This window comes from Schistocerca americana, chromosome 8, assembly GCF_021461395.2.
Source record: "Schistocerca americana isolate TAMUIC-IGC-003095 chromosome 8, iqSchAmer2.1, whole genome shotgun sequence".
In the NCBI taxonomy this organism is placed as follows: Eukaryota; Metazoa; Arthropoda; class Insecta; order Orthoptera; family Acrididae; genus Schistocerca; species Schistocerca americana.
Genome location: NC_060126.1, coordinates 384,773,737 through 384,799,170, shown reverse-complemented (window position 1 = coordinate 384,799,170; position 25,434 = coordinate 384,773,737). Strand labels below are relative to the sequence as shown.

Genomic DNA, 25,434 nt, shown 5'->3' with positions numbered 1-25,434 from the left:
ACCTTTGCGGTATGTGTGCCTGCCCTCACGTAGCCATGCAGTCGAAAACTGGGCCTTGCCACATCCGAATGCCCCTCAAATGTGCGGACTGCACGATTCGAGAAATCGGCCAAATCTGTACCAGCAGTGAGGCCCGTTTCCGACTCTGTCAGGCACTGATAAATCTGTCGCACACTGGTTCGCCTCTTCGTGTCCTTCTCAGTAATCACTCAACATATGACGCCGTTACAACACTTACACGACCTATCAGGTCTGCTAACTACACTAGACAGTGTGCGATTTGCAGGTGGATGATTTCTCTTCTTCTGTATCAAATCATCCACCCTCTGATTTTACACTACTGGCCATTAAAATTGCTACACCAAGAAGAAATGCAGATGGTAAACGGGTATTCATTGGACAAATATATTATACTAGAACTGACATCTGATTACATTTTCACGCAATTTGGGTGCACAGATCCTGAGAAATCAGTACCCAGAACAACCACCTCTGGTCATAATAACGGCCTTGATACGCCTGGGCATTGAGTCAAACAGAGCTTGGATGGCGTGTACAAGTACAACTGCCCATGCAGCTTCAACACGATACCACAGTTCATCAAGAGTAGCGACTGGCGTATTGTGACGAGCCAGTTGCTCGGCCACTATTGACCAGACGTTTTCAGTTGGTGAGAGATCTGGAGAATATGCTGGCCAGGGCAGCAGTCGAACATTTTCTGTATCCAGAAAGGCCCGTACAGGACCTGCAACATGTGGTCGTGCATTATTCTGCTGAAATGTAGGGTTTCGCAGGGATCGAATGAAGGGTAGAGCCACGGGTCATAACACATCTAAAATGTAACGTCCACTGTTCAAAGTGCCGTCTGTGCGAATAAGAGGTGACTGAGACGTGTAACCAATGGCACCCCATACCATCAAGCTGGGTGATACGCCAGTATGGCGATGACAAATACACGCTTCCAATGTGCGTTCACCGCGATATCGCCAAACACGGATGCGACCATCATGTTGCTGTACACAGAACCGGGATTCATCCGAAAAATGACGTTTTGCCATTCGTGTACCCAGGTTCGTCGTTGAGTACATCATCACAGGCGCTCCTGTCTGTGATGCAGTGTCAAGGGTAACCGGAGCCATGGTCTCCGAGCTGATAGTCCATGCTACTGCAAACGTCGTCGAACTGTTGGTGCAGATGGTTGTCGTCTTGCAAACGTCCCCATCTGTTGTCTCAGGGATCGAGACGTGACTGCAGCCGGCCGCGGCGGTCTAGTGGTTCTAGGCGCGCAGTCCGGAACCGCGAGACTGCTACGGTCGCAGGTTCGAATCCTGCCTCGGGCATGGATGTGTGTGATGTCCTTAGGTTAGTTCGGTTTAATTAGTTCTAAGTTCTAGGCGACTGATGACCTTAGCAGTTAAGTCGCATAGTGCTCAGAGCCATTTGAACCATTTTTTGAACGTGACTGCACGATCCGTTACAGCCGTGCGGATAAGATGCCTATCATCTCGACTGCTAGTGATACGAGGCCGTTGGGATCCACCACGGCGTTCCGTATTACCCTCGTGAACCCGTCGATTCCATATTCTGCTAACAGTCATTGGATATCGACCAACGCGAGCAGCCATGTCGCGATACGATAAACCACAATCGCGATAGGCTACATCCGACCTTTATCGAAGTCGGAAACGTGATGGTACGCCTCCTTACACGAGGCATCACAACAACGTTTCACCAGGCAACGCCGGTCAATTGATGTTTGCGTATGATTTGTGTATGAGAAATCGGTTGGAAACTTTCCTCATGTCAGCACGTTGTAGGTGTCGCCACCGGCGGCAATGTTGTGTGGATGCTCTGAAAAGCTAATCATTTGCATATCACAGCATCTTCTTCCTGTCGGTTAAATTTCGCGTCTGTAGCACGTCATCTTCGTGGTGTAGCAATTGTAATGGCCAGTAGTGTAAATTACCCATCCTAAGTGGGGATGTTCGTTTTACGCTCACTGGTTACGTGAAACTCAACGTTTATTTAAATTTGTGGAGCCGTACTCAGGAAGTACTAATCTACTTTTACTATATTAGAAATAGCGTTATGTATTTAAACATTTAAAGCTGAGTCGCCATTCTCGTGCTGTAGTTGTTGCTTTAATCTGAGCTGCAACATCTATTACTTGTGAGCTTGCGAGGCAAGTAGCATTGTTAGTGAGCTTAGTGCGTGCAGGCCTTCAGAAAATACGGAATTTCAGCATATGTTTCAAACAAAGCAAAATTTCGCTATTCCTTAAGAGCAGTGCATTACGGGATACGTGGGCAAACATTGTCAGGATACTAACAGTAGTTCTGCAAGAGTTAAAATAGGCTGTGACTCTAAAAAACCAAACGATAAATGTGGTGGTAACAAAGTGAAAGATTCCGAAACGTCGGTCACGGAAATCTGCGAGAAGTCTCAAGGTATGAATTGGAGTAACTGTAGGCTTGAAATTATCGTGGGAAATTGTGATACTTTATTATGGAAAAAGATAAGCTGCGCCTACTTGCAAATAAAAAAAATAAATAAAGCATGGATCGTGTGTGTATGGATAACGCGGTTTTTAGCTCGTGTTTCTGTTAATTATTCCAAAAAAATAAATGATAAAATCGATGATCATTCAAAGTGCAAATCACATGAGAAATGCGTAGAAATAATACGTAGCAAAGAAAAACGAAGTATGGAAAAATCAGTGAGTGAAAGTGAGAAGTTGTGCGGAAAGTAGCATCAAGGAAAAAATAATCAAAACTGCTTTGCTGTTCAGATCTACATATGTAATAGCTAAACAGATACTATCATTCAAATCATATCCCGTAGTAATCGAACTACAAATCTTTAATGATTTATCGGTCGCCAAATGCTTCATTCTGGCCATGCATGCCGAAATATCATTATGTTTGTAGGGGAAGAAATAAAAAAGAATGGTGCTTACTTCCTTATAATATCGGGTACATGTTGGTCGAAAGTATAACTATTTCTTAAAATCTGTTTAATAATGTATGTACTGTACGTTTGCCCGTCGAGGTAGTTGCTTGCAATTATTTTTTTCGATGTTTTAGAATTAGGAAGTGGGACAAGAGCAGGTATTTTCAGTATACAGTGTTACCAGCTCTTGAAAAGTATAACATTAAACACGATGTACGAAAAACCATCTTGTAGGTATCGTAACAGATGTTGCATCATCAATGCTTGCACCTTACAAAGATTTAGCTCATGTCTTGCGTACTCTTTGACATGAGGACTTGATTGTCGTGCATTGTATGACCCACAAAATGGAACTAGCTATCCATGATGTTAAGAATGTTGTGGCAGATATGTACAGCATACAGACTTTTTAGATTCCTTATAATTTGTGTTTTATCACACTCCCAAACGTCAGAGACTACTACAGGCCGTGCTTTTTCACGTACGTTGGATTGCTTCGTCATTTAACGCTGTTCCAGTTCTTCCTGAAAGTCACAGTTCTCTTGTCCATCTTTTTGAAAAACTGAGTCGTGATGGTTATCCATCAGTTTGTGAGAAATCTAAATCTGAAGGATTGTTAAATGCCTCACAAAGTGGTTGCTTGTATTAGAGTTAGTTGCTCTTTATGAGGCCGTAAAAGTTCTGCAAGTAATATCATTCCCTATGCGAAACAGAAATTCTTCAGTCCTTCAAACGAAAGAAGAAACTGACGTGGCTATAAAAACCCTTGAAAAACTGAAAACATACGACTCACCTTGAATTACGATGATAGCGCAAGAGTTGGAGGAAAAGCGCATATTGAATGGAGTCATATCAAGGAAGTATCTTTCGATGAATATCACAATCTTCAAACATTTCGGAAGATTTTTTCAATCTGTGATAGACAATATGAAAAAACGCCTTGAAGACTTGGATTTCTTTTCGGATGCAGCCGTATTAAATTCAGACACATGGCCTTCAGGCGAATATGAACGTGTATTTGATGGTGACATGTCAATTCCTCGTTTATTTAACACGGTGGGTTTTTAAGAAGTCAGAGCATGTGCGTGCCACTGGTTAAAAGGTTTTCCCGCTTCAGTGAAAGAACTTGAATGTGAACGCAGATTTAGTGTCACCAATCTAAAACTGGCTGATAAAAGGAATCGTTTACAAGTTCCGACACACTCAGATCTCAATATTTGGCCCTCCACTGCATTGCTTTAATGCAGAAAAATTTGCAGCAACATGTTGTGAATGTTCTGACAGATGTATAGCTTATAGACCCTACAGACTTTTTAGATTCCTTGTGTTCTGTTCTTTCTCAAAGTCCTAAAAGGGTTAAAATGATGTGCTAGACCTACTAGCACTCTCTTGCTTTTTCAAACGGGAATAGCTGTTCTTTCTCGGAGCTTTCTGCAACGAATTGTGTCTCGCCTGTATTGACATCTGGCACCAAAGAAAGACACTCGAGCCTGAATAGAAGTTGGAATAAGGAGGTGAGGGGTTGGGGGAGGCTGTCGCCTTTTGTCTCTGGCTGCCCCCTTGCGGGTGGTGTGCTGTTATAAGTCTCACAGGACGGTCGTATCTCCTTCGCTGTGAAGCACGGTTCCCTTGGGATGGCGACTTACTGCCTCCTCGTATCTCTGTGTTAGACCGATGTGTCGAGAGAAACGTTCTCTCAGCTCTCAACGGAACGTTTCATTCGGGATGTATAGCTGGCCTTTCCCCAAACTCGTTCTTATCTTTCTTTTTATATTACCCTGTCCGGAAAAGTACCAACTACTTCTCATGCGGCAACGAAAAGTCTTAGCCACCGACCGACCGACCAATTGAACAACATGGAGGGTCCAAGATCCGATTGCGGTTAATTTTCCGCACAGGCCCAAAGTAAGCCAGATGTGGCCCTGAGGTAGATCTCGTCAGGCCCTTTGCACTGTTGAAATAGGCTCAGAAACATTAATTCTGCCAAACGAATCTTCGTTTCTTTCATAGTGTGCCATTTGAATATAACAATGCGATTGACACAACATGCCTGATCGTTAATAATATTAGAGGAGAGGAAGGGTTGAAGACAGAACCCTGAAGAACCTCAGTGCTAAGTTTAACTGATAGGGAAAGACTATTTGTGATTGAGACATGCTCTCTTTTGTTATCTAAATAGGAAGCAGTTACTAACAGCGTGGAATTGTGTGTGCGCCAGTTCTCTCAGCATCCTCAGAGGTTATCACTCAGCACCGAGAAAGATCCCTTCTTTTTGGACCTTAAAAGATCATTGGTTGTGCATTCTCAGATGGTCACATAGACCATTTCTGGAGCCACAAGCTTGACAGATATTTACATGACATGCAGCTTGCTGAGAGCTGCTTAATCGAGTGGCCATGCGTTCCTTCATTGCCTCCCAATTATTCACTTCAGGTTTTCGGCAGCAGTGTAAGAAGTTTCGCAGGCCTTCACTAGCAATTCTACGCCATGCTAGTCGATTACATACTGTAACCCCCAGTTTTCAACAGTGATCAGAGTTTAACATTTCCGCATAGAGAATCTCAGGGCGTCTTTATACCATTTGTGCTGTCCTTCATGTGTACGTTCTCCACCCGCAAAAGGAGCGTACGTGACTTACTGAGGGAGACGGGTGTATAGCATAATGGACCACATGATCAGTCACCGAAATTTATGATTGATAGTTGTTGCCTCAGTGCTACTAGCATTTTCTTCTTAGAGGATAGTGATGTTGATATGCCAGCCTTGATATTTTAGGTATTTCCCTCAGGCAGCTCTGGTGAAGGCCAAGTTTCACAACCGTAAGCTAGCCTCAGAATTACCGTAGGCGAATACTCGTACACTATTTGATCAAAAGTGTCAGTACACCTATTATGTGCATTAATATGGGCTGTGTCTACACTTCCCCTTTATGACGGCTTGAACTCTGCTATGGACACTTGTAGATAAAGTGTTCGAATGTCGATAGAGGAGTGGCTGTCCATTCTTCCTCAAGAGCTGAAATCAGATGAGGTAGTGATGCTGGACGCCGAGACCTGGAGCGAAGTCGATATTGTAACTCATCCCAAAGATGTTCCATTCAGTTCAGATCGGGACTCTGGGCAGTCCAGTAAATTTCGGGAATGTTATTATCCACAAACAGTTGCCTCACGTATACTGCTGTTTGACAGGGTACGTTGTCATGCAAATACAGTCTGTCATCGTCTCCGAACTGTTTGTCAGTGCCGGGGTTCCCAACCGGGGGATAATTACACCCTTACGGGTATAACGAAATTTTCTGAGGGGTAAAAACCAAACGATTCGATTCGATTCTGTTTCAGTCACAAAACTAATTATTTACAGAAGTTCGTTACTATTGTTACAATTTTGTAAGACTCAAATACTGATTATATAAGTTATCAAGGATTACCTTTTCTGGATCAGTAGCATTAATGCAGCGGAGGTTACAGGTTCCTAACATAGTCCACTCGCTACACACATATGTTGTGCTATGTCCCATACATCGCTGATGATAAAAGTGAGACGTATACGTAATAGATAGTATCTGCAGTAGTCCTGAAATTGCTTCATACTCGCTTCGAAATAGATAAATGAATTACTTGACAGCACGACACATCAATAACTGCATAAGGGCTACTATAGTGCTGTACACAGATTTATTACTATTATTATTATTATTATTCTTTCCTTTCTCAGACGTTATGTCTGGTGAAGAATGGAAAGTGACGCGGACTTTGATCAAGCGTGACTTCCTTTTAACTGTACGGTATATGTTACACTGCATTTAGGAACTTTCGGGCAATTGAACATGTATCAATAACTACAGATTTCTTTAGTTGTACATACACGTTTGGATGTAGCTGTATTGCGTTGATGTACTGGTGGATATTGTGTGGTATGACTCCTGTAGTTGATAGTGTAATTAGTATAATGTCAACTTTATCCTGATGCCACATGTCCTTGACTTCCTCAGCCAGTTGGATGTATTTTTCAATTTTTTCTCCTGTTTTCTTCTGTATATTTGTTGTATTGGGTATGTATATTTCGATTAGTTGTGTTAATTTCTTTTTTTTATTGGTGAGTATGATGTCAGGTTTGTTACGTGTTGTTGTTTTATCTGTTATAATGGTTCTGTTCCGGTAATATTTGTATTCATCATTCTCCAGTAGATTTTGTGGTGCATGCTTGTATGTGGGAACGTGTTGTTTTATTAGTTTATGTTGTATGGCAAGTTGTTGATGTATTATTTTTGCTACATTGTCATGTCTTCTGGGGTGTTCTGTATTTGCTAGTATTCTACATCCGCTTGTGATGTGATCTACTGTGTCTATTTGTTGTTTGCAAAGTCTGCATTTATCTGTTGTGGTATTGGGATCTTTAATAATATGCTTGCTGTAATATCTGGTGTTCATTGTTTGATCCCTGTATTGCAATCATGAATCCTTCCGTCTCACTGTATATATTGCCTTTTCTTAGCCATGTGTTGGATGCGTCTTGATCGATGTGTGGCTGTGTTAGATGATATGGGTGCCTGCCCTGTAGTGTTTTCTTTTTCCAATTTACTTTCTTCGTATCTGTTGATGTCATGTGATCTAAAGGGTTGTAGAAGTGGTTATGAAATTGCAATGGTGAAGCTGATGTATTTATATGAGTGATTGCTTTGTGTATTTTGCTAATTACTGCTCGTTCTAGAAAGAATTTTCTTAAATTGTCTACCTATCCATAATGTAGGTTTTTTATGTCGATAAATGCCCTTCCTCCGTCCTTTCTGCTTAATGTGAATCTTTCTGTTGCTGAATGTGTGTGATGTATTCTATATTTGTGGCATTGTGATCGTGTAAGTGTATTGAGTGCTTCTAGGTCTGTGTTACTCCATTTCACTACTCCAAATGAGTAGGTCAATATTGGTATAGCATAAGTATTTATAGCTTTTGTCTTGTTTCTTGGTGTCAATTCTGTTTTCAGTATTTTTGTTAGTCTTTGCCTATATTTTTCTTTCAGGTCTTCTTTAATATTTGTATTATCTATTCCTATTTTTTGTCTGTATCCTAGATATTTATAGGCATCTGTTTTTTCCATCGCTTCTATGCAGTCGCTATGGTTATCCAGTATGTAATCTTCTTGTTTAGTGTGTTTTCCCTTGACTACGCTATTTTTCTTACATTTGTCTGTTCCAAAAGCCATATTTATATCATTGCTGAATACTTCTGCTACCTTTAGTAATTGGTTGAGTTGTTGATTTGTTGCTGCCAGTAGTTTTAGATCATCCATGTATAGCAAATGTGTGATTTTGTGTTGGTATGTTCCAGTAATATTGTATCCATAATTTGTATTATTTAGCATGTTGGATAGTGGGTTTAGAGCAAGGCAGAACCAGAAAGGACTTAATGAGTCTCCTTGGTATATTCCGCGCTTAATTTGTATTGGCTGTGATGTGATGTTATTTGAATTTGTTTGGATATTAAGTGTGGTTTTCCAATTTTTCATTACTATGTTTAGGAACTGTATCAATTTAGTACTCGCTTCGGCGGTACGTATACTAAAATTGGAACGATACAGAGAAGATTAGCATGGCATGTATCAATTTAGGCACTACTTTGTATATTTCTAATATTTGTAGTAACCATGAGTGGGTTACACTATCAAAAGCTTTTTGGTAATCAATGTATGCGTAGTGTAGCGACCTTTGTTTAGTTTTAGCTTGATGTGTCACCTCTGAATCTATTATCGGTTGCTCTTTACATCCTCGTGCTCCTTTGCAACAGCCTTTTTGTTCTTCGTTTATAATTTTGTTCTGTGTTGTATGTGTCATTAATTTCTGTGTAATGACTTAAGTTAATATTTTGTATATTGTTGGTAGGCATGTTATGGGGCGATATTTAGCTGAGTTTGCTGTGTCTGCTTGATCTTAAGGTTTCAGATAAGTTATTCCTTGCGTAAGTGTATCAGGGAATGTGTATGGGTCTGCAATGTAACTGTTAAATAATTTTGTTAGATGTGAATGTGTTGAGGTGAACTTCTTTAGCCAGAAAATTTGCTATTTTATCTTTTTCAGGGGCTTTCCAATTGTGAGTAGAACTAATTGCTCGGGTGACTTCATGTTGCAAAATTATGACTTCAGGCATTTGTGGTATCATCTTGTATGTGTCTGTTTCTTCTTGTATCCACCGTGCATGCCTGTTATGTTGTACCGGGTTTGACCATATATTGCTCCAGAAGTGTTCCATGTCTGTTATGTTTTGTGGATTGTCTATTTTAATGTGTGTGTTATCTATTGTCTGGTAACATTTATTTTGGTTTGTGTTGAATGTTTGGTTTTGTTTCTTTCTATTTTCACTTTTTTTGTAATTTGTACTTCTTTTCAACTAATTGCTCTATCGCTTGCTTCTTGTTGTGAGATTGTACCTATCTTTTTCGTTTTTCGTCTGATATTTCATTTCTTATAAATTGTGTTAGCTGTCCGATGTCTTTTCTCAGTTTTTCTATTCTGATCTGTAGCCTGTGTTGCCATGCTGGTTTTGTGGGTTTCTTCTGTGTGTTGGTTGGTTCTGATCTCTGCCTTGTGTGTATGTTTAGTGTAGTGAGTGCTCCTATATAAACCAGTAGTTGTAACTCTTCCATAGTTGTATTTTCATTTATTTTGTTGTGTATGATTGTGTTGATAGTTGTTATTGTTGCTTCGACTTGTGGATTGTTTGGGGGTCTATGCAAGAATGGTCTAATGTCTGTATTTGTGTCTTTTTATTCTATATATGTCAGCTGAAATTTTTCTTCTATATCTAACGTGTGTTATTATTATTATTATTATTACTATTATTCTTATTAATGGCTGTGGTCAGAGACAAAGCGGCAGACGTTACAAGAGAGGCGTTTTACTTCAAGAAGAAGTCTGGTATTTAAATTTGCGGGAAGAGTCGGACAAGATTCCTCCCACATACATCCCGCGTAATAACCCCGACGAGGAAATTCGAGAAATTAGAGCCAATACAGAAGCTTACCGACAATTATTCTTCTTTCGCGCATTTCGCGAGTCGAACAGGGTACGGGGAGATAAGTTAGCGGTACAGAAGTACCCCCCCCCCCCCCCCCCCCCCGCCACACAACATTAGGTGGCTTCCGGAGTATGATGTAGACGAAGATGAAGAAATACCAAACACGCACAAAATACGTCTGGTCGCGACGGAAAAGCGCCATCAGCTGCACAGCATGCGGGTGTCACCTACCTTTCTGACCGCGTGGATATTTTCTTTCTGTGAACACTGCGTCGACGCGCGTTCGCATGATCCGTTGTAAGTTGGACGTTATGTGTTTAAATGCGTGGTCTGAAAATATGCGTCAGATCTGCATCGTATGAACTTACCCACCGTCTCGCGGTGGACAATGTTCAGTATGTTTTGACACATCATAGTAGACTTAGGGGACTGCTTGTAGCTGACGCGTTACGGCGATTCGTCATGACCAAAGTAGGCTATGCATTCTACTCGCTTCGTTAGTATGTTTGTGCAGAACATTGAGAATTCTGGACGTACAAATAAATCTGCTAATTCGTATTTCTATTTTTGTGGGCCTGTTTTCCTTACCTTTTCTTTCAAATCCTTTTTGGCGGTTGATTCCGTTCACTTTTTTTAAATCCTTATATCCGTTTTACGCATCTCTGTCGGTTTCCGGGTTTCAGGGTATTTAGTGGCGTTCAAAAGAATCCGATATTAAAGTACTGCACAATTACGGCTTTTTCATCTCGCAGAATTCAGCCGCTAACGATAACATCCAATCGAGTGAGAATAGCTTTCTGTGCGTAATGACCCACTCACCCACCGGTTCCATCGGATTGACTCTTTGCTGTGCAATTTAATGCAGAGTTTTCATTACGGAATGGAATAAACGGAACAGGCTGGGTTTTAATTAATATTTTATAACTGTCAGTTGGCGGGAAGTGCCGCACTCGACTGTTCAGGATAATAACTTTGCTGCTGACGTAACCATGAGTGTAACAAAGAGAATGACACACACACACACACACACACACACACACACACACACACACACACACACACACACACGGCCGGCCGTAGTGGCCGTGCGGTTCTAGGCGCTACAGTCTGGAGCCGAGCGACCGCTACGGTCGCAGGTTCGAATCCTGCCTCGGGCATGGATGTGTGTGATGTCCTTAGGTTAGTTAGGTTTAATTAGTTCTAAGTTCTAGGCGACTGATGACCTCAGAAGTTAAGTCGCATAGTGCTCAGAGCCATTTTGAGCCACACACGCACGCACACACACACACACACACACACACACACACACACACACACCATGAATCAGTCATGAGGGGGGCGGGGGAAACTGTATAGGCAAATATGTGTCATTTTTGTTACAGCTTTAATTATGGCGTTTTTCTGCCTAGTTGTTTTCAGGAGAAATATTTTAGAAGTAGAGAGGATATGAAATTCTGACTGACAATGCCAAGAAAAAGCTAATTGAAAAAGGGAAATTTGTTAACATCAAGTATAGATTTAACTGTGTGGAAGTCTTTTCCCAAAGTATTTGTATGGAGTGTGAAACATGAACGATAAACAGTTTAGACAAGGGGAGAAGAGAAGATTTTGAAAAGTGGTGCTACAGAAGAATGCTGAAGATTAAATGCATAGATCACGTAACTAATGAGGAGGTACTGAACAGAATTAGGGAAACAAAAAATTGTGGCACAGCTTGACCAAAACAAGGGATCGGTTGGTAGGACAAGTTCTGACACATCAAAGGATCACCAATTTGATACTGGAAGGAAATGTGAGTGGTGAGAGTCGTAGAGGGAGACCAAGGAATGAATTGAGTAAGCAGACTCAGAAAGACGTAGGTTGCCTGTAGTTCCCTCTGAGATGAAAGAGGCTCGCGCAGGATAGAGGAGCATGGAGACCTGCATCAAAACAGTCTTCAGACTGAAGACCTCAACAACAAAGTTATAGAATAGTCGTAGGGTCTAGGATAGGAATCCGCTTTTAGTCTTTCGTGTCTCCTAACATGAATCTAAGACTGTACAAGTATTCTATAAGCATCAGACAAACGTCGTAATGAGCAATTTATTGAATGTTCTGGAGATATTTATAGGACTGCCATCATGACAAAAAATTGAAATTTGGAAATTTGTGGTAGGATCTTATGGTACCAAACTGCTGAGGTCATCGGTCCCAAAGCTTACATACTACTTAACGTAACTTAAACTAACTTACGCTAAGAACAACACACACACCCACGCCCGAGGAGGGACTCGAACCTCCGACGGGGTGAGCTGTGAGCACCGTGAAAAGACGCCCTAGACCGCGTGGCTGCCCGCGCGGCGTTGACAGAACAAGCGTGATACACTACTGGCCATTAAAATTGCTACGCCAAGAATAAATGCAGATGATAGAAGGCGATTTATTGGACAAATATATTACTAGAACGGACATGTGATTACATTTTCACGCAATTTCGATGCATAGATCCTGAGAAATCAGTACCCAGAACAACCACTTCTGGCCGTAATAACGGCCTTGATACGCCTGGGCGTTGAGTCAAACATTGCTTGGATGGCGTGTACAGGTACAGCTGCCCATGCAGCTTCAACACGATACCACAGTTCTTCAAGAGTAGTGACTGGCGTATTGTGACGAGCCAGTTGCTCGCCCACCATTTACCAGAAGTTTGAACATTTTCTGTATCCAGAAAGGCCCGTACAGGACCTGCAACATGCGGTCGTGCATTATCCTGCCGAAATGTAGGGTTCCGCAGGGATCGAATGAAGGGTAAAGCCACGGGTCGTAACACATCTGAAATGTAACGTCCACTGTTCAAAGTGCCGTCAATGCGAACAAGAGGTGACCGAGACGTGTAACCAATGACCCCCCATACCATCAAGCTGGGTGATACGCCAGTATGGCGATGACGAATACACGCTTCCAATATGCGTTCACCGCGATGTCGCCAAACACGTATGCGACCATCATGATGCTTTAAACAGAACCTGGATTCATCCGAAAAAATGACGTTTTGCCATTCGTGCACCCAGGTTCGTCGTTGAGTACACCATCGCAGGCGCTCCTGTCTTTGATGCGGCGTCCAAGGTAACCGCGGCCACGGTCTCCGAGCTGATAGCCCATGCTGCTGCCAACGTCGTCGAACTGTTCGTGCAGATGGTTGTTGTCTTGCAAAGTCCCCATCTGTTGACTCAGGGATCGAGATGTGGCTGCACGATCCGTTACAGCCATGCGGATAAGATGCCTGTCATCTCGACTGCTAGTGATACGAGGTCGTTGGGATTCAGCACGGCGTTCCGTATACCCTCCTGAACCCACCGATTCCATATTCTGCTAGCAGTCATTGGATCTCGACCAACGCGAGTAGCAATGTCGCGATACGATACACCGCAATCGTGATAGGCCACAATCCGACCTTTATCAAAGTCGGAAACGTGATGGTACGCATGTCTGCTCCTTACACGAGGCATCACAACAACGTTTCACCAGGCAACGCTAGTCAACTGCTGTTTGTGTATGAGAAATCGGTTGGAAACTCTGCTCATGTCAGCACGTTGCAGGTGTCGCCACTGGCGTCAACATTGTGCGAATGCTCTGAAAAGCTAATCATTTGCATATCGCAGCATCTTCTTCCTGTCGGTTAAATTTCGCGTCTGTAACACGACAACTTCGTGGTGTAGCAATTTTAATGGCCAGTAGTGTATATTGGCTGTAGAATACCCTGATATATTCTCACACATTCAACGGTACCATATCGTTTAGGTCCCGTACACATATTTCTATTAAGGGATCGTGTCTTCCAAATTCTTTTTCATGGGAAAGATTTGGTATATATCCATAGGTATTGACTGTGAGATAAATATATTGAATTAAATATTCAAATTATGAATAAAATATGTATTGAATTAAATAGATAAGAACCAAAAAATATTCCATGGGACAGCAATCTGTGGCATATAAAGGTACTCCTAATAATAATAATAATAATAATAATGTGTGGTACACCAGCCTCGTGAACTCCACTTCGGCGTGTTGCGTGTGCGTTAGCCGACGGCACCCGCATTTCCCTGGACGGTCACCCATCCAACAACTAACCGAGCCCAACGTTGTGTAACGTCGGTGAGCGGCAGGTAACCGGTGTTACCAACGCGGCAAGGCCGTTGGCTTAGGTCCGTTGGTGTGTCAAATTGGCGTTGTTTGCGCAGTTCTTTGACCAAAATTAAACCAGAGCCGTCAATTTTCAATTCCTAACAAAACTTCCATATTTAAAACAGGATATCGCCACTAGAGCAGCATTATTTTCGGGAGGTATACATGAGATATGAATCTGTTAACTGAATCAAATAGTTTATTACAGAAAATCCAAAGAGCAATTGAAAAATAAACTATCATGTAGCGGACGTTGTACGAGTATATGATACAGTGAAAAATAACGGTAGGGAAATAACGTCAGCTTTTTTTGGATTTGATGCTCATGCAGGATTATAGTTTTTATTCAGCAAGTCGACCATTTGGCAGAATACGGCTTAAGTGTAGTTTTTTGAGTTGAAAAATAAAGTTAGGTAACGTTGGAAAAATTAAAAAATAGGACGGACTCTAGTGCTATTTTGCAAGTGGTATGCTACTGTCCAGCGAGAGATCCCTCTAAAACCGAGATTTTCCTATCACAGTAGTAATGAGATAAATTGTTACAAGCGTAACAAAAATATTTTATTCGACCACGGTAGTTACATATCCACCATCGGTGTTGTTAACAGCCCTTGATGCAACCCCAAATCTACTGGAGAGCTAAACCAGAGTGCACCACGGCGTGCCAAACTTCACGCAGCTCGATGTGTGGGCCTCTTGCGGACGGAGGCTCGGCGAGAGGTGGTGAAATTGGTGGTATGAATAGTAAATTTCTGAAGTTTCACGCTACATTGCACGGGCAGTTGCAGCAGTTTCGGATTAAATTGAACGAAGAGTGGCCGGCCGGTGTGGCCGTGCGGTTCTAAGCGCGTCAGTTTGGAACCGCGTGACCGCTACGGTCGTAGGTTCGAATCCTGCCTTGGGCATGGATGTGTGTGATGTCCTTAGGTTAGTTAGGTTTACGTAGTTCTAAGTTCTAGGGGACTGATGACCTCAGTAGTTAAGTCCCATAGTGCTCAGAGCCATTTGAACCATTTTTGAACGAAGAGTGTGGAGACATTACGTATTACTGAAAAATACATTGGTTAAGTCAGGGGGTAGATTTGGAACAATTTTTCCTTTTAAATCCGTTATTGTTGAATTTATGAAGAAAGAAGGAAGGCGGGAACACAAATTAGAACATCCGGAATGGATTGCAGACTTCGCATTTTAAACTGACTTGACTGCATACTGCCCACAGTAACACATTGCAAGGTGAGCAACAGTTTATTTCTGATTTGATGTGGATACATTTAAAAAGAAAATCGTCTGACAAAAAACACCGTCCATTTATCTAATGACGTTGAAGAAAATGCCAGCCTTGAAGAATTAATTGTAGCGTTGAAAGAATTACAAGAATAATGTAGAATATCAATCTTACATCTGTTTTCGTGATTTTTACGAGACCATTTGCCATTCAGCTGAAAGTGCACCTGTGCTTGTGCAGATTGAACACAGTGGTCTGCAGAGTAATTCCCGTTTAAAATACAAAAACTCTTACGTTGAAACTGTCTAGGACAACTACATAGTTCTTCTCGGGAATAGAAAAGATGTTGCAAACGTATGTGTAGGAAAGGCTTTTTTCGATTATGAAAGTAAGTACTTCACGATCACATGGCAACCTAAGTGCGCAAATCTGTGAATTGTCTGCATCTATCCTTCGGCCGACAGTTGGTACGAGATTAAAAATAAAAAAAAAAATAATAAAAAAAAAAACTGGATCACGTCTTCAGCGTGCCAAAAATAAAAAAATACTGTAAAATTGTTTTGTACGTGATATATGTTGTTGCTAACTAAAAAAACCCAAGTCATATGCAGTTCGACTGCGTTACCATCTAAATGCGGCACGTTTGCAGTTCCCCTCCACGTTCAGACAGCACGGTGCGCAAGTGGGGGGATGTGCGCAGCCAGGCAAGAGATCTGTGGCACTTGTGCCAGTGCAACGCTCATGTGCCAAAATATTTGACATCACTGTCCTAAACCGTATATTATTTGCATGTTTAAATATGAAGATCAAAGGGAAAAAAACCTAATGCACCATTTGATGCAATCAGGAATCCATAACTTTGTGGCCCGTCGCGGTTGTTACTCGGAAACAATGAGTATACACAAAATATTATGCACGTTTATCACACTATGTCAATGGAAGTACAGCTCTTTTTGTACTCTGAATGTGCTACCCAATGAATTACAAACGCAGTCAGAAATTACAGAGGCATGTGGAATATGGGATCCGTACCAGGTAGGACTGAGAGAAAATATCAGCTGAAAATTTAGTTTTCACCAGAGGATCAGAATTCGTCATAAGGTTTTAGGGTTACAAGAAGGTTGTAGACGACCAGAAAATGTTAGTTTTGAAAGGCGATTCACAATTTGGAGATTTGCAAAGAAGATGGTAGAGACGGAAGAATTCCAAACATCGAGAGCATATGAACTTACAAGAATGATCTACAGCGCAAGAGAAAAATAAGCAATCAAAAAATGTTTAAAATGACTCCTCGCAAAATCAGGAAATCTTGGCTCGAGTCTCACTGTGGTACAGATTTAAAATGTCACCACCTTTTTTATTACATTGAGTGTTCAGCTTATCATAACGGTTTGCGCTGATATCATGTCATGTCATGCCCAACATTCTTTGACGTAATTAGCAAATCACTGTTGTACTTATATTTAATGCTGCACAACACGATTCATGCTTCTAGAATGACCAGATTCAGAAGTGAATAAAAGAGGACAACAACTTCAAAAAGGAGGATAAAGTTACAAAGAAAGAAGACACACGGAAACATACGTTCAAATTTAATAAGTAAATTAATTAATGCACATCACATACACTCCTTAACTTCTTTCCTTTATTAGCCGCTGAGACGGAAGTTCCATCTCCTCATATTTAACGTTCTACTTCGGATTCACTTCTCCCCATCCTGAAAACAGGGTATTTGTAAGAAAGAACATCTGAAAAGGTACACTTACGTTTAGGCATTGCCAGATATTTTATAAAACTCACACGGTTACAATAGACACCAAATCACACTCACACATGAGTAAAGAGTACACGACATGAAACCTGTAATGCGAAGCCGAGAAAGTATCAATCCGAAACGGAAAATACAGAACGGAAATTTTAAATAATCGATATTTACACACGCTTGTGGATCGATCTATGATCACAAGTGAAAACTTGATAAAATCGATGATCTTGCTGCCATCTATACACGAGGTATAAGAAAAGAGCAATAGAACTGGAATAATGGGCTCAAAAATGGCTGTGAGCACTACGGAACTTAACATCTGAGGTCATCAGTTCCCCTCAACTTAAAACTACTTAAACCTAATTAACCTAAGGACATCACACACATCCATGCTAGAGGCAGGATTCGAACCTGCGACCGTAGCAGTCGCGCGGTTCCGGACTGAAGTGCCTAGAACCGCTCGGTCACAGCGGCAGGCGAACGGGAATAATTGGAAATATTGTTTTATTATGGTCAACTGTGCGAAAAAGGAGGACAGTGTAAAAATCAGACCCAAATCCGGACAAAGAGAGAAAAGGAGGGACATTTCCAGATTTATCTAGATGTCCGCTCACCCTCCCTGCATATCGTGCTGGTTGACGGGACGCTTATTTGTAGGCGGAGCGTTGCTGATAATACTCACGTTGTTATCCGGCACAGGACAGCAGCGTCTCTCTTGTAGACTGACAGGTCGACACTTGCGGTAATTCTCTATCATGTTGAGCAACTGTGGATTCTAGTCGTTTTCACGTTGCCGTTTATTTGGTTGACCTTTGGCCACTTCCCTAGGATGGTGGCCAACAGGATTTCCGGATCGGCGCATCCATGTTGGTATAGTCTGCGGTACAACACACGCCACGTGGTGCTACTCAGTGTACAGTCCTCGCCCATCCCTGACACGAAAAAAAGTTTACAGACTTATAAGACTGATCAGGTAAGTCTGTCACCAGGAAAATATAAAATATCAAGCATAAAACGTTGTGATAGCGGACCATACCAGTGAACGATACGCATTATACCACTTCTCGAACATGAACATGACAGAACTGAGAAAAAGGTATCTGGATTGAGTAAAATGATTCAAAGCTATACGAGCGCAAACTGAGAGATCATCTTTTATAGAACGTCCGTTGCCCGGGAACTGCTAAGAAAATTTAGCTGCCAAACAATGCTGCAAATCAGAGTGGTCACTTCGTACTTGAAATTTAGAAACTTATTGTTCATATTTACTGTAATTCCCTGAAACTAGGAACACTCAAAGTTCCTGTACTTCACACACCAGCATGATAAGTTATTCCACAAAAAAGAAGCAACCTTTTTCAGGGTGGTGTTCTAGTCCTCAGCTATGTTTTAAGGCCTATGGGGTGTGACGTTTAGATGCAGAGAAAACTTATTAAATAATACAGAGAAAAGAACTTGCGTTTGGAGCATAAGAAACAAAGGATGCAAGTATGGGAAAATACGAAATGGTAAGAAATAAAACATAACTTCCTACTGATGCTACTGTAGACACGCACAAGAACTACAATGAATGTTCAATAACAATAAATCTGAAGAGTAAAGAATTTGTTGTTAAGCTTGACAGCGTTATTTGCTCTCAGTTTTCTTAAATATCTGTTCTGTCGTTTATAAACAAGCTAAAGTTATTTTCAGTTCCGTTATTCCAATACAAGAACAAGTCGCGACCTTTTAATGTTTTGTGGAGTACGTTAATTTCTGATCAGCTTATTTTATTTCGTTTTTTATTCTTGTTCACTAGTCTTCTGTATGCACCTACTCCTAATCATTGTCGTTCGAGCATCTTTCTGATAATCTTTTGTTCCACAAATTTCCAGTCTGCTAACTAATCCTGTCCTTAAAAGGTTCAGACTTCCTGCTGCGGAAAAATGGGGTGGATCATATACTGGTAATGTTTTTCTTTTTAATAAGTCATATACATTATATATAGCTAATTGGGGCGTAAACAATCGTTGATTTATCCGATCATTAAATGCAAATGGAGCATCAAAATTTTTTATCTGCATTTATTTGCATGCAATATTAATTTTACTGATTTTTGAAGTCAAACCTTGTTGTTTCTCCCGGCGGGGTCAGGGATTTTCTCTGCCTCGTGATGGCTGGGTGTTGTGTGATGTCCTTAGGTTAGTTAGGTTTCAGTAGTTCTAAGTTCTAGGGGACTGATGACCATCGATGTTAAGTCCCATAGTGCTCAGAGCCAGCCTTGTTGTTTCTCTGGGTGTTTCCTCTGTATCACATCATCCATTCATGAGGCGTACTGGTGTTCCTCAAATACTGTGCCCTCTGGATGGTGATCTTTTATAGTTCTGTAGCCACTAGCGTCTTGAGTGTCAAGTTGATTTAGTTGCATCTTGTGACGATTCCATCAAGATCACAACGTCGTCTGCAAATGCTGAGCAGTCCATCTGTGTTTCTTTCCGCTTTCCATATTGAATTTCAAGACAGAAAAAGGATAAGTTAATGCAACTTGTTCTTCATTTTATTTCAGTTTTAGCAGCACATGTATTAAAATTCTTGAAATCTCCATTACCTGGCGTCTTACTGACCTGCTCACTATTAACGGTAATACACAGTATAGGTACGAGAGCTGAATTACGGGAAGAGTCGGGCAATATACACTACTGGCCATTAAAATTGCTACACCAATGAGAAATGCATATAATAAACGTGTATTCATTGGACAAATATATTATACTAGAACTGACATATGATTACATTTTCACGCAATTTGGGTGCATAGATCCTCAGAAATCAGTACCCAGAACAACCACCTCTGGCCGTAATAACGGCCTTCATACGCCTGGGCATTGAGTGAAACAGAGCTTGGATGGCGTGTACAGGTACAGCTGCCCATGCAGCTTCAACACGATACCACAGTTCATCAAGAGTAACGACTGTTGTATTGTGATTGGCCAGTTGCTCGCCTACCGTTGACCAGACGTTTTCAATTGGTGAGAGATATGGAGAATGTGCTGGCCTGGGCAGCAGTCGAACGTTTACTGTATCCAGAAAGGCCCGTACAGGACCTGCAACATGCGGTCGTGCATTATCCTGCTGAAATGTAGGGTTCCGCAGGGATCGAATGAAGGGTAAAGCCACGGGTCGTAACACATCTGAAATGTAACGTCCACTGTTCAAAGTGCCGTCAATGCGAACAAGAGGTGATCGAGACGTGTAACCAATGGCCCCCCATACCATCACGCTGGCTGATACGCCAGTATGGCGTTTGACGATTACACGCTTCCAATGTGCATTCACCGCGATGTCGCCAAACACGGGTACGACTATCATGATGCTGCAAACAGAACCTGGATTCATCCGAAAATATGACGTTTTGCCATTCGTGCACCCAGGTTCGTCGTTGAGTACACCATCGCAGGCGCTCCTGTCTGCGATGCAGCGTCAAGGGTAAGTGCAGCCATGGTCTCCGAGCTGATAGTCCATGCTGCTGCAAACGTCGTCGAACTGTTCGTGCAGATGGTTATTGTCTTGAAAACGTCCCCATCTGGTGGCTCAGGGATCGAGACGTGGCTGCACGATCCGTTACAGCCATGCGGATAAGATGCCTGTCATCTCGACTGCTAGTGATACGAGGCCGTTGGGATCCAGCACGGCGTTCCGTATTACCCTCCTGAACCCACCGATTCCATATTCTGCTAGCAGTCATTGGATCTCGATCAACGCGAGCAGCAACGTCACGATACGATAAACCGCAAACGCTATAGGCTACAATCTGACCTTTATCAAATTCGGAAACGTGATGGTACGCATTTCTCCTCCTTACACGAGGCATCGCAAGAACGTTTCACCAGGCAACGCCGGTCAACTGCTGTTTATGAGAAATCGGTTGAAAATCTTCCTCATGTCAGCACGTTGTAGGTGTCGCCACCGACGTCAACCTTATGTGAATGCTCTGAGAAGCTAATCATTTGCATATCACAGTATCTTCTTCCTGTCGGTTAAATTTTGCGTGCGTAGCACGTCATCTTCGTGGTGTAGCAATTTTAATGGCCAGTAGTGTATTATGAGCGGCCGGTGTGACCGTGCGGTTCTTGGCGTTGCAGTTTGGAGCTGGGTGACCGCTACGGTCGCAGGTTCGAATCCAGCGTTGGGCATGGATGTGTGTGATGTCCTTACGTTAGTTAGGTTTAATTACTTCTAAGGTCTAGGTGACTGATGACCTCAGAAGTCAAGTCGCATAGTGAGCCATTTGAACCATTTGTATTATGTGCCTAACACTTATTCCATCGGATAAGAAGTATCCGGGCCTCCCTATGTATTCATAATCGACCACCAGATGTACTATCAATATAAAAGGAGGCGCGGAGTATTGTGTTGTCAGTAGGGGAGTAGTAACAGCAGAATGGATCGCTGAGGGGAGCTCAGTAACGTCTAACGTGGATTAGTCTCCTGAATAACAGATTCATCAGGCACTAGTCAGCCCTTCCATGTCGACTGTTGGTGACGTGATTGTGAAGGGCAGACGAGAAGAAACGCCCACAGCTGAAATAAACCAGGCAGACCTCATGTACTGACGGGAAACGATCACTGAGCAGTCCGAAGCGCGGTTGTGGAAAATCGCGTGGAATCAGCAGAGGAAATCACTCGTGAGTTCCAAATAGCTACCAGCATCCCAGCTAGGTCAGTGACTATACGTAACGTCTAAAAAATAATGGGGTACAATTAGTCTAACAGCTGGTCGCAAGCCACAAATTAAACGGTGCTTGAGGTGGCCCAAAGAGCAATCCGAGCAGACAGTGAATGATTGGAAACGGGCGATTTGGAATGATGGATCACGCTACGCCTTGTGACAGTCCGATGGCAGGTTTTGGCTTTGAAGTATTCCTGGACAACTCTGTCTGCCATCATGTGGTGGTGGTGGTTAGTGTTTAACGTCCCGTCGACAACGAGGTCATTAGAGACGGAGCGCAAGCTCGGGTTAGGGAAGGATTGGGAAGGAAATCGGCCGTGCCCTTTCAAAGGAACCATCTCGGCATTCGCCTGAAACGATTTAGGGAAATCACGGAAAACCTAAATCAGGATGGCCGGAGACGGGATTGAACCGTCGTCCTCCCGAATGGGAGTCCAGTGTGCTAACCACTGCGCCACCTCGCTCGGTGCCATCATGTGTGGTGCAGGCAGTGAAGTACGAAGGATCTTGTGTTACGGTATTGGGGTATTTTTAGTGGTAAGGGTGTGGTCCCTTTATTACGCTTAAGAAAACGGTAAATGCGTAAGCTTTTGAATGCTGTGTACACTAGAGGAACCGTTCAGAGAAGATGATTGATGGTATTAGCACGGCTGTGCACCCTGTCATAAAACAGCATATTTGAGGCAATGGTTTGTGGACCGTTACATTCCTGATATGGACTGGTCCCCCTGAGTCCAAACCGGCACCCAGTGGAACAACTTTGGCGTGAGTTAGAACTTTGAATTCTCTTCAGACGCCAGTGTCTAACATCACGGACATTGACACCTCGCTGAATGTGTACCTGACAGAGTTCAGGACGTCATGGACGCGAAGAATTGACACGTCCCATATTAATATCCACTTGTAGTAGTCCGCATACTTTTGACCAGATAGTGTAGCTGCAGTAATGAATGAGGTGGCGCATTGCCAAATGCACTAGACCGAATTCAAGAGGACAGGGTTTCATATCTCCGACCAACCTTAGAGCGTTATCGTCTGAGTGGTTTCTATAAATCGATGAAGACCAACACCCGGATAGTTCCTTTGAAAAGGGCACAGCAGGTTTTAATCCCTATTCTTTGCAACTGAGCAGATGTTGCGTCTCTAATAGCATTGTGGTCGACAGGCCTTTAAGCCTTAATCTCTTTTATGTATTTTCTAATCGCGGATAGTGTTTAGTGGTAAAACTTTTGTAATGGATACAGTTAGATAGAATGATTTTTCAGAGATAAAAATACATATGGGAAACAATTTAATGCGTTGTAAACCTGCATGCGTTTGTAATATATTCGATAAACAACGTACGCCCTGGAGGAAGTAAGAGACACATCACTAAATTCAGCACCGTACTTTAGAATAGCTTCGGCGACAGCGCTATCGTACACGGTAAACACCAACCCAACGACAAAAATGCGGACCTTTTTCAGAGATACTTTCTGAATATTTAATCGTAAGGGATCCGTGGCCTTCGAGTGCTCCTTGCGGAGTAATTGCGTTTCTTCCACAAGATTTCGGGATTGCAGCCGGATCTCGTCGACTTCTTTCCACGATATTTCGGCTGACAACCTTACAGCCATCTTCAGGCGAGTGTTTGACACTGGATATTGCTAGTTTTTTTTCCTTTATTGATTTTCAATTCCCCCCGAAGGGGGCGGGCTGGCAGCAGCTTAGTACGCTGCTCTACAGCCTACAGACTTTTTAAAGAAAGCGGAAGAAGAAAAGAAACAAGAAAAACAGGCGATAAAACGGCGATTTAAAGTGTAAACATGGCGGAAAAATGCGGAAAGTTAAAACAGAAAGCAAAAGGGGTTAGCAATGTTAATAAAAGACACAGGAATCAGACAAGTAACATAGTAGACACACAATTAAAAAACATGGCGACAGTCTGGTTTCTGTTCGCAAGAGATAAAACAATCACACCCAGCGACAGTATGATGGCCGTTCGCAACACTTCCCAAAAGACACAACACAGAACACCCACTGTAAAGCACTCACTGTAAAACACTGCACGAAGATGGCGGCACAAAGATGACACCCCCGAGCCAAGGAAGATGGGGGGGGGGGGGGGTGGACCTGGAGGAGGGGGAAAAACAAGGAGAGGAAAAAACGAAAAGGGGGGGGGGGAACCAAGGAAGGAGAGGACTCATAAGGTGGGAGAGGGGCAGGGCAGACACGAGAGGAAATGAGAAGAGGCAGAGGAGGGAAATGCAAAAGGACTCAGGGGAGAGAAGGGGACAGAGAGAGGGGAGGTGGGGAAGAAAGAGGATGGAAGGGGGGAGAGTGAGCCCGGAAAAGGACAGAGGAAAGGAGGGGGAGTGAGGATCAGAGTTGATAGGAGGGATAAATGGAGGGAGAGAGGGCATCATCCGGGAGGGGGAGTTGATGGAAGCCACCTTGGGAAAGGAGATGAAGGGTGTAGAGATGGACGGTAGGGGGGACACACCACTGAAGACGTGGCAGGGAGTGGGGATGGGAGAGGAGAGGAGCAACCAGGGGGTGAGGGGGTTCAAGGCGGCGGGAGGTGTAGAGGCTGCGGATATGTTTGAGGAATAGGAGCAGATGGGGGAAAGGAACGAGATCATAGAGGATCCGCGTGGGGGACGGAAGGCATATACGGAAGGCGAGGCCGAGTGCATGACGCTCCAGGATCTGGAGGGACTTATAGAATTTGGGGGGGGGGGCAGATATCCAGGCAGGACTGGCATAACAGAGGATGGGACGGATTAAGGATTTGTAGGTGTGGAGGATGGTAGAGGGGTGCAACCCCCATGTCCGGGCAGAGAGGAGTTTGAGGAGTCGGAGGTGGTTGTGGGCTTTGGATTGGATGGAGCGGAGATGAGGGATCTAGGTGAGGTGATGGTCAATGGTGAGGCCAAGGTAGGTGAGGATGGGGGTGAGGCAGACAGGATGGGCGCAGACAGTGAGGGAGAAATCCAGGAGCCGGAAGGAGCGAGTGGTAGGACCTACGATGATTGCTTGGGTCTTGGAAGGATTGATTTTCAGGAGCCACTGGTTACACCATGCAGCAAAAAGGTCAAGGTGATTCTCGAGAAGGCATTGGGACCGTTGGAGGGTAGGAGCGAGGGCGAGGAATGCGGTGTCATCAGCATATTGCAAGAGGTGTACTGGAGGGGGGGGGGGGGGGTTGGGGCATATCTGCAGTGTACAGGAGGTAGAGGAGAGGGGAGAGGACAGAGCCCTGGGGCACACCTGCAGAGGGGTAGAAGGTGTGGGAATTGGCATTATGGATGGTAACATAGGAGGGGCGGTGGGAGAGTAAGGAGGCCATCAGATGGATGTAGTTGATAGGAAGGGCGTAGGTTTGGAGTTTAAACAGGAGACCGGGATGCCAGACACGGTCGTAGGCCTTTTCGAGGTCAAGGGAGACAAAAATGGCGGGGCGACGGGAGTTAAGCTGGAGTGAGAGGAGATGAGTGAGGCGGAGGAGTTGGTCATCAGCAGAGAATGAAGGTCGAAAAGCACATTGGGTGTTTGGAAGGAGGTGGTTTTGACGGAGGTGGTGATGGATGCGCCGGTAAAGGATGGATTCCAAGAGCTCACCGATGTGAGA

At 43.2% G+C, this 25,434-nt stretch overlaps 1 protein-coding gene and 1 pseudogene across 1 annotated transcript in view; both read left to right on the top strand.

Moving 5' to 3' along the window:
• LOC124545878 (solute carrier family 35 member G1) overlaps window positions 1-25,434 on the top strand; it is a 585,157-nt gene that overhangs the window by 449,690 nt on the left and 110,033 nt on the right. The gene's annotated exons all lie outside the window — the stretch shown is intronic.
• On the top strand, window positions 8,483-8,542 carry LOC124546277 (annotated as a pseudogene).